Consider the following 14,530-nt stretch of genomic DNA (forward strand, 5'->3'; position numbering starts at 1 on the left):
ATGGTATCTCAGAGCAACAAAACTCTGAGGCCTACACAAAGCACCCAGCTCCCTTGTGTGCTGAGGTATAAACCTATGAAAAGGTGTTTGGGCAGCAGGTTGGAAGATGAGGCTGCACCTCCTGTGAAAAGCAACTCTTTGCAAAACAAGACCATGATAGTGCTGGAAACAACAGCTATCCTCTAACAAAGGTGTGTATTGTTTTTCTTGTGGTGAGGCAATCATAATCGTACCATGCAACTTGGTGGTTTGCATTTATTTTTCAGAGAAATACTCCACACACAGCACAAAGATGAATGCATGAAGAGATGAATGTGATTGTCAGAATGTGATTAAAAATGCATTGTGTGATTAATAAATGGGTAAAGGTAAAGGGACCCCTGACCATTAGGTCCAGTCGCGAACAACTCTGGGGTTGTGGCGCTCATCTCGCTTTATTGGCCGAGGGAGCCGGCGTACAGCTTCCAGGTCATGTGGCCAGCATGACTAAGGCGCTTCTGGCGAACCAGAGCAGCGCACAGAAACATCGTTTACCTTCCCGCTGGAGCGGTACCTGTTTATCTACTTGCACTTTGAAATGCTCTTGAACTGCTAGGTGGGCAGGAGCAGGGACCCAGCAACAGGAGCTCACCCCATAGCGGGGATTCAAACCACCGACCTTCTGATCAGCAAGTCCTAGGCTCTGTGGTTTAACCCCCAGCGCCACCCACGTCCCTTGTGATGAATAAATTCTTATGCCAAAAATCTGATTACGTAAACTTTTTCATAACTATTGTGAAGGATGTAATAATAAACCAGTCCGATCTGTACCTCACACCTTTCTGTATTTTGGGGGAGTGTAGATAAGGAGACTTCACAAGCGACATCCATCAGAATAACATATGATGGAGTAAGAGACAGTTGAAATAAAAACAGATACCCATTGGCAGCACCCTTTCTCAGTAATTCTCACAGGCCCGAGCAGCTGCAGGAAAAGCTGCTTTCTTATTATTATTTTAAGTACTGCGCCATGCAGTTTATGTGAGATATAGGGTAGTGCCAATAAGCATGTTTCAAAACCAGCTCAGAAACTTGTTTGAGGCTGTGCACAACTCGTTGAAGTTGCATAATCTGGGGACCATCATGGAAATGGCCTTATCTCTCATGCCCATGAAAAGAATCAGCCTTCCAGGAGGGTCTACAGGCAAGTCCTCTGAAGCAGATATTAATGCCAGGGGAAGGTTCAGGTGCATGTACGCAGACCTTCAGATAACCTGATCCCAACTTGTTTAAGGCTCTGAATGTCCAGTCCAGAACTGGGTCTGGAAATGCACTGTGAACCAGTACAGACCTGATGTCATGTGTTCTGACTCCAGGCAACATCTGGGCGGCCACATTCTGCACCAGTTAAAGCTTCTAATCTTCAAAGGCAAGCCAATATATAGTGCATTATATCAGCAGGGCTGGGTGGGATAATTAAAATCCTCCTCCCATGCACTGATTGGAATGTAGCTTTAGGGCTGTGTTGAATATTCTTCTTTTTCAATTTTCTGTCCCACACTGGCAATTTTGGTGGAGTAGGAATTGCTCCTGGAAAATATTTAGACATTGAATACCAAACGTTCACCTTTCCCAAATCCTGTTCAGTGCCCGCCCCCAGCTACTCCTTCTATGACATCATTCTCTCCTGGACTACAGTTTATGATGATGGATTATGATTCCCCCTCCCATCCAGTTTAGACACATGAGCCATCTATGAAGTTAGATATTATTTGTTCTAGAGTTCTTAGCTAACCAGGCTGGCTTGAACTTACCTAAACACTAAGCTTCCCTTGATCCTGTTCTCAAATAACCTATTTGATTGTATGTAATATGTCACTTTATGAAGGAGGATTTCTGTTTAATGCAGATGTCAGGTATATATCTTTTTATAAGAGACTTATAATAAAGTTTTCTAATAGCAGTTGGCTCCTTACCTCTCTCACCCTGACCTAGCCACTGTGATCCACGTGACAGTCACCTCCAGACTGGATTATTGTAACTCGCTCTACATGGGGCTGCCCTTGAGACTGACCCAGAAACTCCAGCGGGTGCAGAATGCCATGGCGAGACTCCTTACAGGGTCCTCTCTGCGAGATCACATTCACCCGGTGCTATACCAGCTGCACTGGCTCCCGGTGGAGTACAGGATCAGGTTTAAGGTGCTGGTTTTAACCTTTAAAGCCCTAAACTGCCTAGGACCCTCGTACCTATGGGACCGCCTCTCCTGGTATGTCCCACAGAGGAACTTACGATCTTCAAACAAAAACATATTGGAGGTCCCAGGCCACAGAGAGGTTAGGCTGGCCTCAACCAGAGCCAGGGCTTTTTCGGCTGTGGCTCCGATCTGGTGGAATGCTCTGCCACAAGAGACTAGGGCCCTGAGGGACTTGACATCTTTCTGCAGGGCCTGCAAGACAGAGCTGTTCCACCAAGCCTTTGGCCAGGGCACAGCCTGACTCCCTCCTTTGGCAATCTTCACAGAACTCTAGCCCAATGGTTGCCATCAATTTGATTTGAATTAATTTTATAATGAAATGATTTTAGAATGTTGTATTATTTTATTGTTGTTAGCCGCCCTGAGCCCGGCTTTGGCTGGGGAGGGCGGGATATAAATAAAATTTTTTATTATTATTATTATTATTATTATTATTATTATTATTATTATTATTTCGAGGGTGTTGACTGAGAACAGACTGGGGGCAGGGTAGGTGGTTAAAGGAAGATTCACAGTCACTTATTCCATCACACGTTCCCACCCAGTCAAAGATCCGAAAGTGAATTTGAGGGCACCATGACACAGCAAATCAAGTTTGGCCTGTGTTACCAAGGGGAAGGGGAAGCAATTGACAGTGAGGGGATTTGAAGTAATTTAAACAAACAAATATTTGAACAATGGCACCTGGTCTGTACTGTTGCAAATACTGATGAAAAACTGTCAGTGGCTTCATTTGTAATAGTAATAGGAATATGAACATGTATTTCATGAGTGATTCAATTATGAGAATGAGTGCTCTGAATTAATGGATCTTAGATGGGGGTTTTCCCATGAATTCCTTTCAGAAACAATACATAGTCCAAATCCAAAGCCCCCGGGGTGTAAAATCCCACTCCTGCCTGGAAAAGGAATTGTGTAACACATCTAAGGTTTGTTTGATCCCATATAGTTTCAGAGTTCCAGATTTGGCTTTTTTCCACCTGTACTTTTTAGATCTCTTTGTCAACACTGGTTTGTGCCACTATTGTGGAGCAGGCATTAAATTGTGTTTAAAATTAGGCATAAATCTTTCCGATTCTTGTCATTACTCCCATAAAGAAACACAAGAATTAGCATACCAGTGCATAGTGTGGCTGTGTGTGTGCGTGTGTGCGTGTGTGTGTGTGTTAGGTACATTCTCTCTCACTCTCCCTCCTCTATTTTATAGGAGAGAGAGAATTACATTTTGCCTTGGGCCAGACTGATTGGTAAGACTTTCAGACACTTTAAGTAGGCGCCACAAATTGTGTAAGCTCTGACCTGCTGGCTCACAGCCTAGTTCACATGACAGAGCTATCTTATGGCTTTGCCAAGTTAAAGCAATGTAAAAAGGTGCCAAGGAATTGAAAGGAATGTAGAAGATATCCTAGAGATTTTTGAAAGAGGTAAATGTTTCCTGGGATCATCTTTTTTTCATCATTTTCTCTCCCCCCCCCCCCCATGTTTTTGATGAGGTTCATTGGTCCAAGACTGGGCTTAGCACAAACTAAGTACTCACCAATACGATAGGGACAAACCAAGAGATGAGAGAGTGAAGGTGGAAGAGATGGCAAAGAGACACATGCTCACTGCCGGATTTATGTATAGGCTAAGTAGGCTGAAGCCTAGGGCCTCTAAATCTAGGGGGCCTCGCCAGCCCACCTGCTCCCCAGCAGGCAGTCTCCCCTCTCCCAGAATTGCAAACCCAAGAGTTCATGTGAGGGCAGGACAACTTGGGCCTCTAAATATAGGGGGCCTCTCCAGCCTGCCCGCTCCCCAGTGCTACAGTCTCCCCTCTGACAAGCCCTGCACCTACAGACTCAAGGAGTTTTAGTGGAAATAAAGGGGGGCCATTTATTGGAAATCAGTTTTGTCCCCTTCCCCCCTCAACCCCAGGACAATGAGCCCAGCCACCTTTTATTCACAGTCGTATAAGCACTACACTACAGCATGGCCATAAATCTGTACGTTCAACTGCTGAAATATACAGTCAATATGTAGCAATGTAGATTTATGTTACTGCTTTATGAATAAACACTGTGTTTTATGAATAGACTCTGTATTTTGTGAGTTACCTAAGAGCCATCAATAGGGAGCTCTAGAATCTGACAGCTAAACAATTGGGTACTACCAAACAGCGACCCCTATTGCTGAAAGCAGGTAACCAGCAGGAAATGTTTTAGCTCAGCCTTTGCACTGCTGACTGAACACCCCCTGTTGTGCAGATAATGGAGAAAGCTCATAAATTGTATCCCTTCTGGCATCCTGGCCAACTCTTTTACACTGGTGTAAACCCTGGTGCACCAGAAGCCCAGAATAGCAGCAAATAAAATCCACTCATATGTCAGCGACTGATAAGACTTGTCAACCAGTTCTTCCAAAGTCTTCCTAAATTATAAAGCTCCAAAACAGAGGCCAAAAGAGAACAGGTCTGGGAAGAGCGAACCATACAATGGGCACCACCAGTGAAAAGGTCCTGCTCTGTGTAGCTCCTGCCTCTCATTTGACAGGTTGTCCACTTGCCCTCCTTCTTGACATGGAATGTTTTCTGTTGGAGTCTCCAGGTCCAGTACAAAGACCATAAGAAGGGAGAGCAGGGACCTTGAAGTTCCCAACAGCTGTTAATCAAGCAAGCAAACACACAGCTCACCTTTGTCACAGTCAGAATGCCTATGTCCTGGCCAGGCCTGCACCTAATCTTGTTTTTGTACAATCTTGTTTGTAAAGTTTGTAAAGAAAAGTTCCAGGGTGGCAACAGAAAGCAAACTAAAAATGCTTTTGCAGTTCATCAAAACTATCCAGCAATATCAAGCTATAGGAAAACTGGTGCTATTAACATTAATCCTTCTACTTGGTTAATTGGTTTGGCAACTTCCATGCACATGACGTGTGATGCTAATTATTTTCCCAAAGAGTTAAATGATAACTAATCAAAGGCAGCTACAGTTGCAAATGGCAACAAAATATCGGTGAAAGGAAGAGGAGCAGGTTTGTTCAAGTGTGTTGCACGTAGAAATACTGTTTGTAATTAAGTGGGAGCAGTAGTTTACTTGCTCGAATTAACAAATAAGAAAGTTTTGAGAATTTAAATTCTAAATTAAAATTGATTACTTAATTGAGAAGGGGATTGTAAGAAAAAAACTAGTCTTATACACAGAAAAGTGTGGTAAGTGGGGAATAGAATCATACCTATTAGATGCACACACACCCCCAGCAACAATGTATTCCCCTCTCCTGCACATTCAGCTTCAGTGTGAGTGGGGCATATGCACAGCATTATGCACAAAAGGCTCTTTCACATTCTCAGAAACCCTGATGGTCCAGGCTTCCTGCATGTGTCAGTGACACAGCCAGCATGTGCATCAATATCAGGGGCATGTTTAGCAGGTATGATCTCCCTTCCCCTTCATGTATTCATCACATGTTTGTGGGTGGGATGGGTAATCTGCACCAGACTTTAACAAGATCCCCTCAAAAATTGCCCAGCCAAATAGAATCAAGTGCACTGGAGGACATGAGCAGCTGGTACATTAGAGCTGCCCTCCTGACAGTGGTGCTACTACCACTTACCCCAGTCCCAACCTCACCACCACCCTGTCCCTCCGTCAAACCATTCTGGTAAATGGCAGTGACATTATGAGACCGCTGCACCACACTGGCCATTCCTCGTAGGCGAGGTAGGCCAGCAAAGTACATAAGCCAAATAATCTCTTGAGTGACGGAAATATTTCACTGTTTTTCTTAGGTACAAACTTTTCAAAACTTAGAGTTCCTCAGAAACCTATCATGGGTTCATCAATAAGATATCTAATAGTAAACAAATGTCCTTTAAGCCTTAAGTTAGGGCCGGAGAACCTGCCGCCTTCCAGAGGTTGCTGGGCTACAACTCCTGTTATTCCTGACCATTGGCCATACTGCCAGAAGCTGCCAGGAGCTGGGGTCCACGGGTTCTCCATCCCTGCCTTAATTTTAATGAAAATTTGTCCCCACTACTGGATTTTCTCCACAATGTGAAGCTGCAGTGGAGTGTTTGGGGGAATGTGGTCCCAGTATGGTAATGTTGAGACCTAACAGGCCACAGAACTCCTTGTGTGAATAGATACTCCTAGAATACTCCTAGAATAGATACTCCTAGAATAGATACTCCAGAATCATGCTCAATATGCAGGAATTCCATGTAGACGTGCAGATAAGTCCATGTGGAAAGTGTTCCCTCAAGGTGGAAGGTTTCAAAACTACTGATATGGGAACCAAAATGCCAATAACAGGTTCTGAGCAGCTGTTGTCTAATCAAATTGTGTGTGTGTGTGTGTGTGTGTGTGTGTGTATTCCCTTGACTCAGGGCAAAGACATATCTTCAGAGACACTTGGGTCTCTATTGTGATAATACACGTGTTTTGGTGTTGTCTGCTTTCTCCCTGTGTGTGGAGTGGGGTAAGTGAAGCAAACTTGAAAGACCACAAAGGCAAGTTGTGTCCTTTGTTACGTCAATTTGTTGGCCAGTAGAATGTCACCAGTGATGAATTAGGCTCCATTTCTTGCTGCTGTTGACCTAGCAGTCCACAACTGCAGAAATGCAAACATTTAACTTTTCAAAAGCCCAGGTTTGATATATCACTTTGTATGAAAACTAGATTAGAGTCTTCAAGCATGACTTCAGGCACTGTTGAATTTTGATTCTATACAAGAGATCAAAGGTGTCTTTTGGCCTGGACCATTTTGGTTTTGCAAAGTGAAAGCAATTTGCTCTTTTGGTGTTCTGCACCTTGCAGGCCAGCATCTATTTCTGTTTTTGTTTTCCTGTTTGTTTATTGCTGAAGCAGCATTCAGAGCTGGAAAATGCTTGGAAGCTTGAACCTTCCTCTCTCCACCTGCTTTTCTACTTCAGCTTAATAGCTGACATAGAAATGACAAAGAGCTCCATAGGTCACATTTGCACCACCCAATCATGGCACATTTAAAGCACATGGTTTGTGCCAAAATATCTTGGGAACTGTAGCTAGTTAAGGGGGCTGGGAATTGTAGCTCTATGAGGGATAAACAATAGTTCCCAAGATTCTTCAGGGTGAGTCGTGTGCTTTATGGTGTGGAGGCGACCACTGTTTGAGCCTACACCTTCATTTACCCACTTTCCACCTACATTTTCTCCCACATTTTCGAAAATCCATAGGCAGGGATCACAGCATTTTCAAGTCTGTTCCTTGGTCCATTTTGACTGAGAAGGCCTACCTCAATCCTCCCAGTGCTCTTCAAGTCATCCTCCTTCACCTACATTCCCCATCCTCCTCTTGTTTTCTTGTTTCTCTGGGACTTTCCATTCCTCGCAGTCTCATTCCCTGGGTGGTTCTGCTCTTTGCTAGGTAACTTGTCAAGCAATCAGCTTAGCATTCAGTTGCCACAAGAATATAAAAGGCAGCAACGCTATTAAGGATCAGGGTACCAGGGAGGCAGCAGATTTATTTGCTGAGTGATTTATTAATGAATAATTTTATACTAATGTTCTGACATAGACTGAGGTCATACTATTCACAAGTGGTTCAGACTCAACTTGAAAAGGAGCTTTGCCCTAATTACATTTGTATAGACACACACACACACACACACACACACACACACTACAATTTATGTGTACTGGGATCTCTGCCATACATTTCACTTGACCTTTTCAACCACAAGCGCCTGGTTTCTTTGCTGTCTTTGCAAGTTTATATTAATTTAACTTCTTTCTGAGCTCAGATGAAAATCTCTCTGGGTACAATACAAAATCCTTCTTAAAAGCACATGCATGCACAGCAACAATCCTCTTACAGAACTTCCAATGTGGTCACGTCTGGAGCTCTTAGCTGAGATGAGAGAAATCTCATTTGTGATAGTATTGTGCAGCTTCCGCTGCCAGGGTTGGATCAATCCTGAGGTGAAGGATGTCATGGCACTTTCCCAATTTCATGTATGGAAGCCCAGTGAAATGGCAGTTGAACTGAACTTCAAGGCTAGCAACCAGATTCTGTCATCCACTGCACCTGAGGGTTCTGTCCTTATCATTTCAATTCTCTCCTGGTTCTGGTAGACAAGTGGTGCAGGAGAGGGTGGAGAAGCACCCAACCCTTTACTTGCTCGCCTGACCTGCCTCTTCCTCCTCTTCTTCCGACTCATCCTGTACTCCACCCTTCAGCTCCAAAGCTTCCCCTGCCTCTGACTCTTGCCACTTGGTTGGTACACATCCCCACAAATCACTGCCCCTCTCTCCCAAGTCAAATTCCAGTTCCCCTTCTCCCAGGACACACTCCTCAGCATCCTTCCAGCCCCTGACATTTAGTATGTTGATGGAATTGCTTTATTGTGTATTTTAATTATGTGCAGCTATAAGCTTTCTAATCAGTTCTATACTTGTAAAACACTTAGAGACCATTTTGGTAAGTAAGTGGTATACAAATTAATTTAGCAATATTACTACTATTGCTAATAGTCTTTCCTCTGGTACCAAATGTTACTCCAGTCCCGCTTTCTTATGATTTTGGACATGGGTACTCATTTCAATACAATATAGTTATACTGTGTATGTGTATTCTTATGTCCACATGCCATACCATAAGGAAATATGATGACTGAGATTAGGAAACGTAAGGTCACTTAATTTTTTTGTAAATACATTTTATTGGTTTTACAGTTTCAACGTCAACAATTATTTCCCATCAAGTAAGATACAAAATATCCAACATAAAAAATAAAAAGTGAAATAAAAGTAAAGAGAACCAAAGAAAGAGAAAGAAGAGAAGAAAGAGAAAGAAAAAAAGAAAATATCTTTTCGGAGGTTCTCTTTAGCCTCCTGACTTCCCTCCATTTCCTTTCCTGGTTCATTGAACATATACCTTTTCTGCATAATTTACTCAAACCTCTTTTTCTTATCCTTATTGTTTTATCCTAATTGCATGCCATCAGATTTTGCTATTCCAATTCCAATTTCCTTCCATAAATTTTATCTCAATTTAACTACTTGCAAATGTTTAGTCAAAGCCTGCTAGTGTTTCTACTTGTTTACAATATTTTTGTACATATTCAATAAATGCTTCCCATTCTTTTTTAAATTTATCAATGTCTCTGAGCTTTTCCGTAAGTTTTTCCATTTCTGCATAGTCCGTCATTTTCAGTTGCCCTTCTTCTATTGTTGGTATCTTGTCTTCCTTCCACCTTTAAGCTAGTAGGGTCTGGGCTGCTGCTATTGCATACATAAACAGTTTCTTCTTTTCCTTCAAGAAATGCTTCAAGTTTTTTTTAATGAAGGCCATTTTAAACATTTTCTTCAGTTCACTATATATCATGTCCCATAAATTTTTAACCATTTTACACTCCCACCACATATGATAAAGAGTACCTTCTTTTTCTTTACATTTCCAACACTTATTGGAACTTGTTCTATACATTTTTGCCAGTTTTACTGGTATTGTGCACCAACGGTACACCATTTCCATTTCTCTTTCAGTGTTGTACATGCAGTAAATTTCAAATCCACCTTCCAAAGTTTTTCCCAGTCACTCATTTGAATATTATGTCCCAGATCTCTTGCCTGCTTAATCATTACATATTTTACTTCTTCATCTTTTGTTTCCCATTCCAGCAAAAAACTATATTTTTTCTTCAATAGTTTGGCATTGTCCTCTACAATTTCTCCTTGAAATCTAGCTATTCTATAGCTAAATTCTATTATTTATTTATTTGTCTTCTCTAAAGATCTAAAAAAAAAAAAAAAAAAAAAGGGTTTTCTTGTGTGTGTCTTTGTGGCTGATTAGCTGTTCTCCCTGTGCAAAGGTCAGAGGGGGCAGGGTTTCTGTTGAGGCAGGTGATTAGCTGTGGGAGGAGCTTATCAGAGCTAGCAGGGCAGCAGTTGAAGAAGGAGCAAAAAGGGTTTTCTTGTGTGTGTCTTTGTGGCTGATTAGCTGTTCTCCCTGTGCAAAGGTCAGAGGGGGCAGGGTTTCTGTTGAGGCAGGTGATTAGCTGTGGGAGGAGCTTATCAGAGCTAGCAGGGCAGCAGTTGAAGAAGGAGCAAAAAGGGTTTTCTTGTGTGTGTCTTTGTGGCTGATTAGCTGTTCTCCCTGTGCAAAGGTCAGAGGGGGCAGGGTTTCTGTTGAGGCAGGTGATTAGCTGTGGGAGGAGCTTATCAGAGCTAGCAGGGCAGCAGTTGAAGAAGGAGCAAAAAGGGTTTTCTTGTGTGTGTCTTTGTGGCTGATTAGCTGTTCTCCCTGTGCAAAGGTCAGAGGGGGCAGGGTTTCTGTTGAGGCAGGTGATTAGCTGTGGGAGGAGCTTATCAGAGCTAGCAGGGCAGCAGTTGAAGAAGGAGCAAAAAGGGTTTTCTTGTGTGTGTCTTTGTGGCTGATTAGCTGTTCTCCCTGTGCAAAGGTCAGAGGGGGCAGGGTTTCTGTTGAGGCAGGTGATTAGCTGTGGGAGGAGCTTATCAGAGCTAGCAGGGCAGCAGTTGAAGAAGGAGCAAAAAGGGTTTTCTTGTGTGTGTCTTTGTGGCTGATTAGCTGTTCTCCCTGTGCAAAGGTCAGAGGGGGCAGGGTTTCTGTTGAGGCAGGTGATTAGCTGTGGGAGGAGCTTATCAGAGCTAGCAGGGCAGCGGCGCGCGCCTAGCGGCGCGCGCAGTTCGATCCATATTTTAGATTTAGGGGAGCTAGTCTCAAACGTTTGTTGGGGGAGACCTAGGGTTTTTTTTTTTTTTTTGTGGGGGGAGTTATTTGTCCTGTCTTCACACTTTTTATGATGGAGGACTGCTGTAGCCACCCCCAACGACACGTACTCAAGATGGAGGAGGAGGGAACAGCTGCAGTCGCCTGCGGTTCCTGCGCAATGTTTGCCATCTTGCCAAAGATTGCAGGCAGCTTTACCTGCAGCAATTGCATGTTGATTGCTGTCTTAAAAGACAAAGTCCAGCAACTGGAGGAACGTGTAGCTACGCTCCAAAGAATTAGAGAGCTGGAGCTCTTCTTGGAAGCAACAGAGCACACCGTCTCCACCAAGGAGGAGACAGGGGACTCCCCTGAGAAGGAGGCTAGCTCACCAACACAGGAGCCAGATATATGGAGAAACGTGACTCAAAGAAGTAGGAGGCCCAGGGTTCGCTCTGATTGTTTAGAAATACACAATCGCTTTGAGGTCCTCTCCCCTAGCATGGAAGACGAAGAGCACACTCCATTTGAGGATCTCTCCCTCATTACAGTCGATCAGGTATATGAAGACGAGCAGCAAAGTCAGTCCTCAGGGAATGTGCAGGCGACCTTGGAACGGACAGCTCACAGAAGAACCCCGACCAGACCTAAGAGGAGGCGTGTAGTGGTGATAGGGGATTCCCTACTGAGGGGAACAGAAGCAGTGATCTGTGGGCCTGACAAGATGTCTCGGGAAGTGTGCTGTCTCCCCGGGGCTAAGATCCAAGATGTAACTGAACGACTGCAAGGAATCATAAAACCCACTGACAAATACCCCTTCCTCTTGGTTCATGTGGGAACCAATGACACTGCAAGCAATAGCCTCCAGAAGATCAAAAGAGACTACGAGGCTCTCGGCAGGAAATTGAAGCAACTAAATGCACAAATTGTCATCTCATCTGTCCTCCCAGTTGAACGACGTGGCCCAGGGAGAGAGGGGAAAATAGTGGAAGTGAACAGCTGGCTTCGCAAATGGTGTAAACAGGAGCGGTTTGGATTCTTAGATCACGGACTGCAGTTTCTTGAAGATGGACTTCTGGCAAGCGATGGGCTGCACCTCACAACGGTTGGGAGGAATGTTTTTGCCAAAAATCTCAGAAACCTCATCAGGAGGGCTTTAAACTGACTAATGTGGGGGAGGGAGACAGTGCTCCTGAAGGTAGGAGTCTATCAATTGATGAAGATGATCATCCAAATGTCATAGACCAAATGGAGCAAACAGCATGCAGACCTAGTGGTGGGAGGAAAAAATCCTTAAATAAGAGACACGGGGGAATGATTAATGGACTTCAATGTCTGTACACTAATGCGCAAAGCATGGGAAATAAACAAGATGAGCTTGAGCTCTTGGTACAGCAAACTAAATATGACATAATAGGCATCACTGAAACCTGGTGGGATAAGTCCCATGATTGGAATGTAATAATGGAGGGATACAATCTATTTAAGAGAAACAGACCAGACAAGAAAGGGGGAGGAGTGGCGTTATATGTCAGGGATGTGTATACCTGTGAAGAGATCCAAGATTTAGAATCTCAAAGCCAAAGTGAGAGCATTTGGGTCAAAATTAAGGGAGAGAAGAATAACAGAGACCTCATTGTGGGAGTTTACTATAGATCCCCAAGCCAAACGGAGGACATAGATGATGCCTTCCTGGAACAGATGGCCAAGCATGCAAAAGGAAGGGAGATAGTAGTAATGGGGGACTTCAATTACCCGGATATTTGTTGGATGTCAAACTCTGCCAAGAGCATAAGGTCAAACAGATTCCTCACTGGCCTTGCAGACAACTTCATTGTCCAGAAAGTGGGAGAAGCAACAAGAGGAACAGCCATTTTAGATCTGGTCCTAACCAATGTTGATGACCTGGTTAGTGGGGTAGAAGTGGAAGGATCATTAGGCACGAGTGATCATGCTCTTCTGAAGTTTACTATACAGCGGAAAGGAGCAGCCAAGCATACTAGGACTCAATTTCTTGACTTTAAGAAAGCCGACTTCATAAAACTTAGGGAAGTGCTGGGTGAAATCCCATGGACAGTAATACTAAAAGGAAAGGGAGTTCATGATGGCTGGGAGTTTGTTAAGAGGGAGATAGTAAAAGCACAACGTCAGGCAATACCAATGAGACGGAAACATGGAAGGTGCCTAAAGAAGCCAGGGTGGCTATCTAAAGAACTTTTAACTGAGTTAAGATTAAAAAAGGATGTGTACAAAAAATGGAAAAGGGGGGAAACCACCAAAGAGGAATTCAAACAAATAGCCAGCACGTGTAGACACAAAGTCAGGGAAGCTAAAGCACAGAATGAACTCAGGCTTGCTAGAGAGGTTAAAAGCAACAAAAAAGGCTTTTATGGGTATGTCCGTAGCAAAAGGAAGAACAAAGAAACAGTGGGGTCACTCAGAGGAGAAGATGGTGAAATGCAAACAGGGGACACAGAAAGGGCTGAACTCCTCAATGCCTTCTTTGCCTCAGTCTTCTCCGATAAAGAAAACAATGCCCAACCTGAAGAATTTGGAGCAAATGATTCAGCAAAGGAAACACAGCCCAGAATAACTAAGGAGATAGTACAAGAATACTTGGCTAGTTTAGATGTATTCAAGTCTCCAGGGCCAGATGAACTGCATCCAAGAGTATTAAAAGAACTGGCAGATGTGATCTCAGAACCACTGGCAGTCATCTTTGAGAATTCCTGGAGAACAGGCGAAGTCCCGGCAGATTGGAGGAGGGCAAATGTTGTCCCTATTTTCAAAAAGGGGAAAAGAGAGGACCCAAATAATTACCGCCCAGTCAGTCTGACATCAATACCAGGGAAGATTCTGGAGCAGATCATTAAGCAAACAGTCTGTGAACACCTAGAAAGGAATGCTGTGATCACCAATAGTCAGCATGGATTTCTGAAAAATAAGTCATGTCAGACTAACCTGATCTCGTTTTTTGACAGAATTACAAGCCTGGTAGATGAAGGGAACGCAGTGGATGTAGCCTACCTTGATTTCAGCAAGGCATTTGACAAGGTGCCCCATGATATTCTTGTAAAGAAGCTGGTAAAATGCGGTCTTGACTATGCTACCACTCAGTGGATTTGTAACTGGCTGACTGACAGAACCCAAAGGGTGCTCATCAATGGTTCCTCTTCATCCTGGAGAAGAGTGACTAGTGGGGTGCCACAGGGTTCTGTCTTGGGCCCGGTCTTATTCAACATCTTTATCAACGACTTGGATGATGGACTCAAGGGCATCCTGATCAAATTTGCAGATGACACCAAACTGGGAGGGGTGGCTAACACCCCAGAGGACAGGATCACACTTCAAAACGACCTTGACAGTTTAGAGAACTGGGCCAAAACAAACAAGATGAATTTTAACAGGGAGAAATGTAAAGTATTGCACTTGGGCAAAAAAAATGAGAGGCACAAATACAAGATGGGTGACACCTGGCTTGAGAGCAGTACATGTGAAAAGGATCTAGGAGTCTTGGTTGACCACAAACTTGACATGAGCCAACAGTGTGACGCGGCAGCTAAAAAAGCCAATGCAATTCTGGGCTGCATCAATAGGAGTATAGCATCTAGAT

Source organism: Podarcis muralis, chromosome 2 (assembly GCF_964188315.1).
Source record: "Podarcis muralis chromosome 2, rPodMur119.hap1.1, whole genome shotgun sequence".
Classification (NCBI taxonomy): domain Eukaryota; kingdom Metazoa; phylum Chordata; class Lepidosauria; order Squamata; family Lacertidae; genus Podarcis; species Podarcis muralis.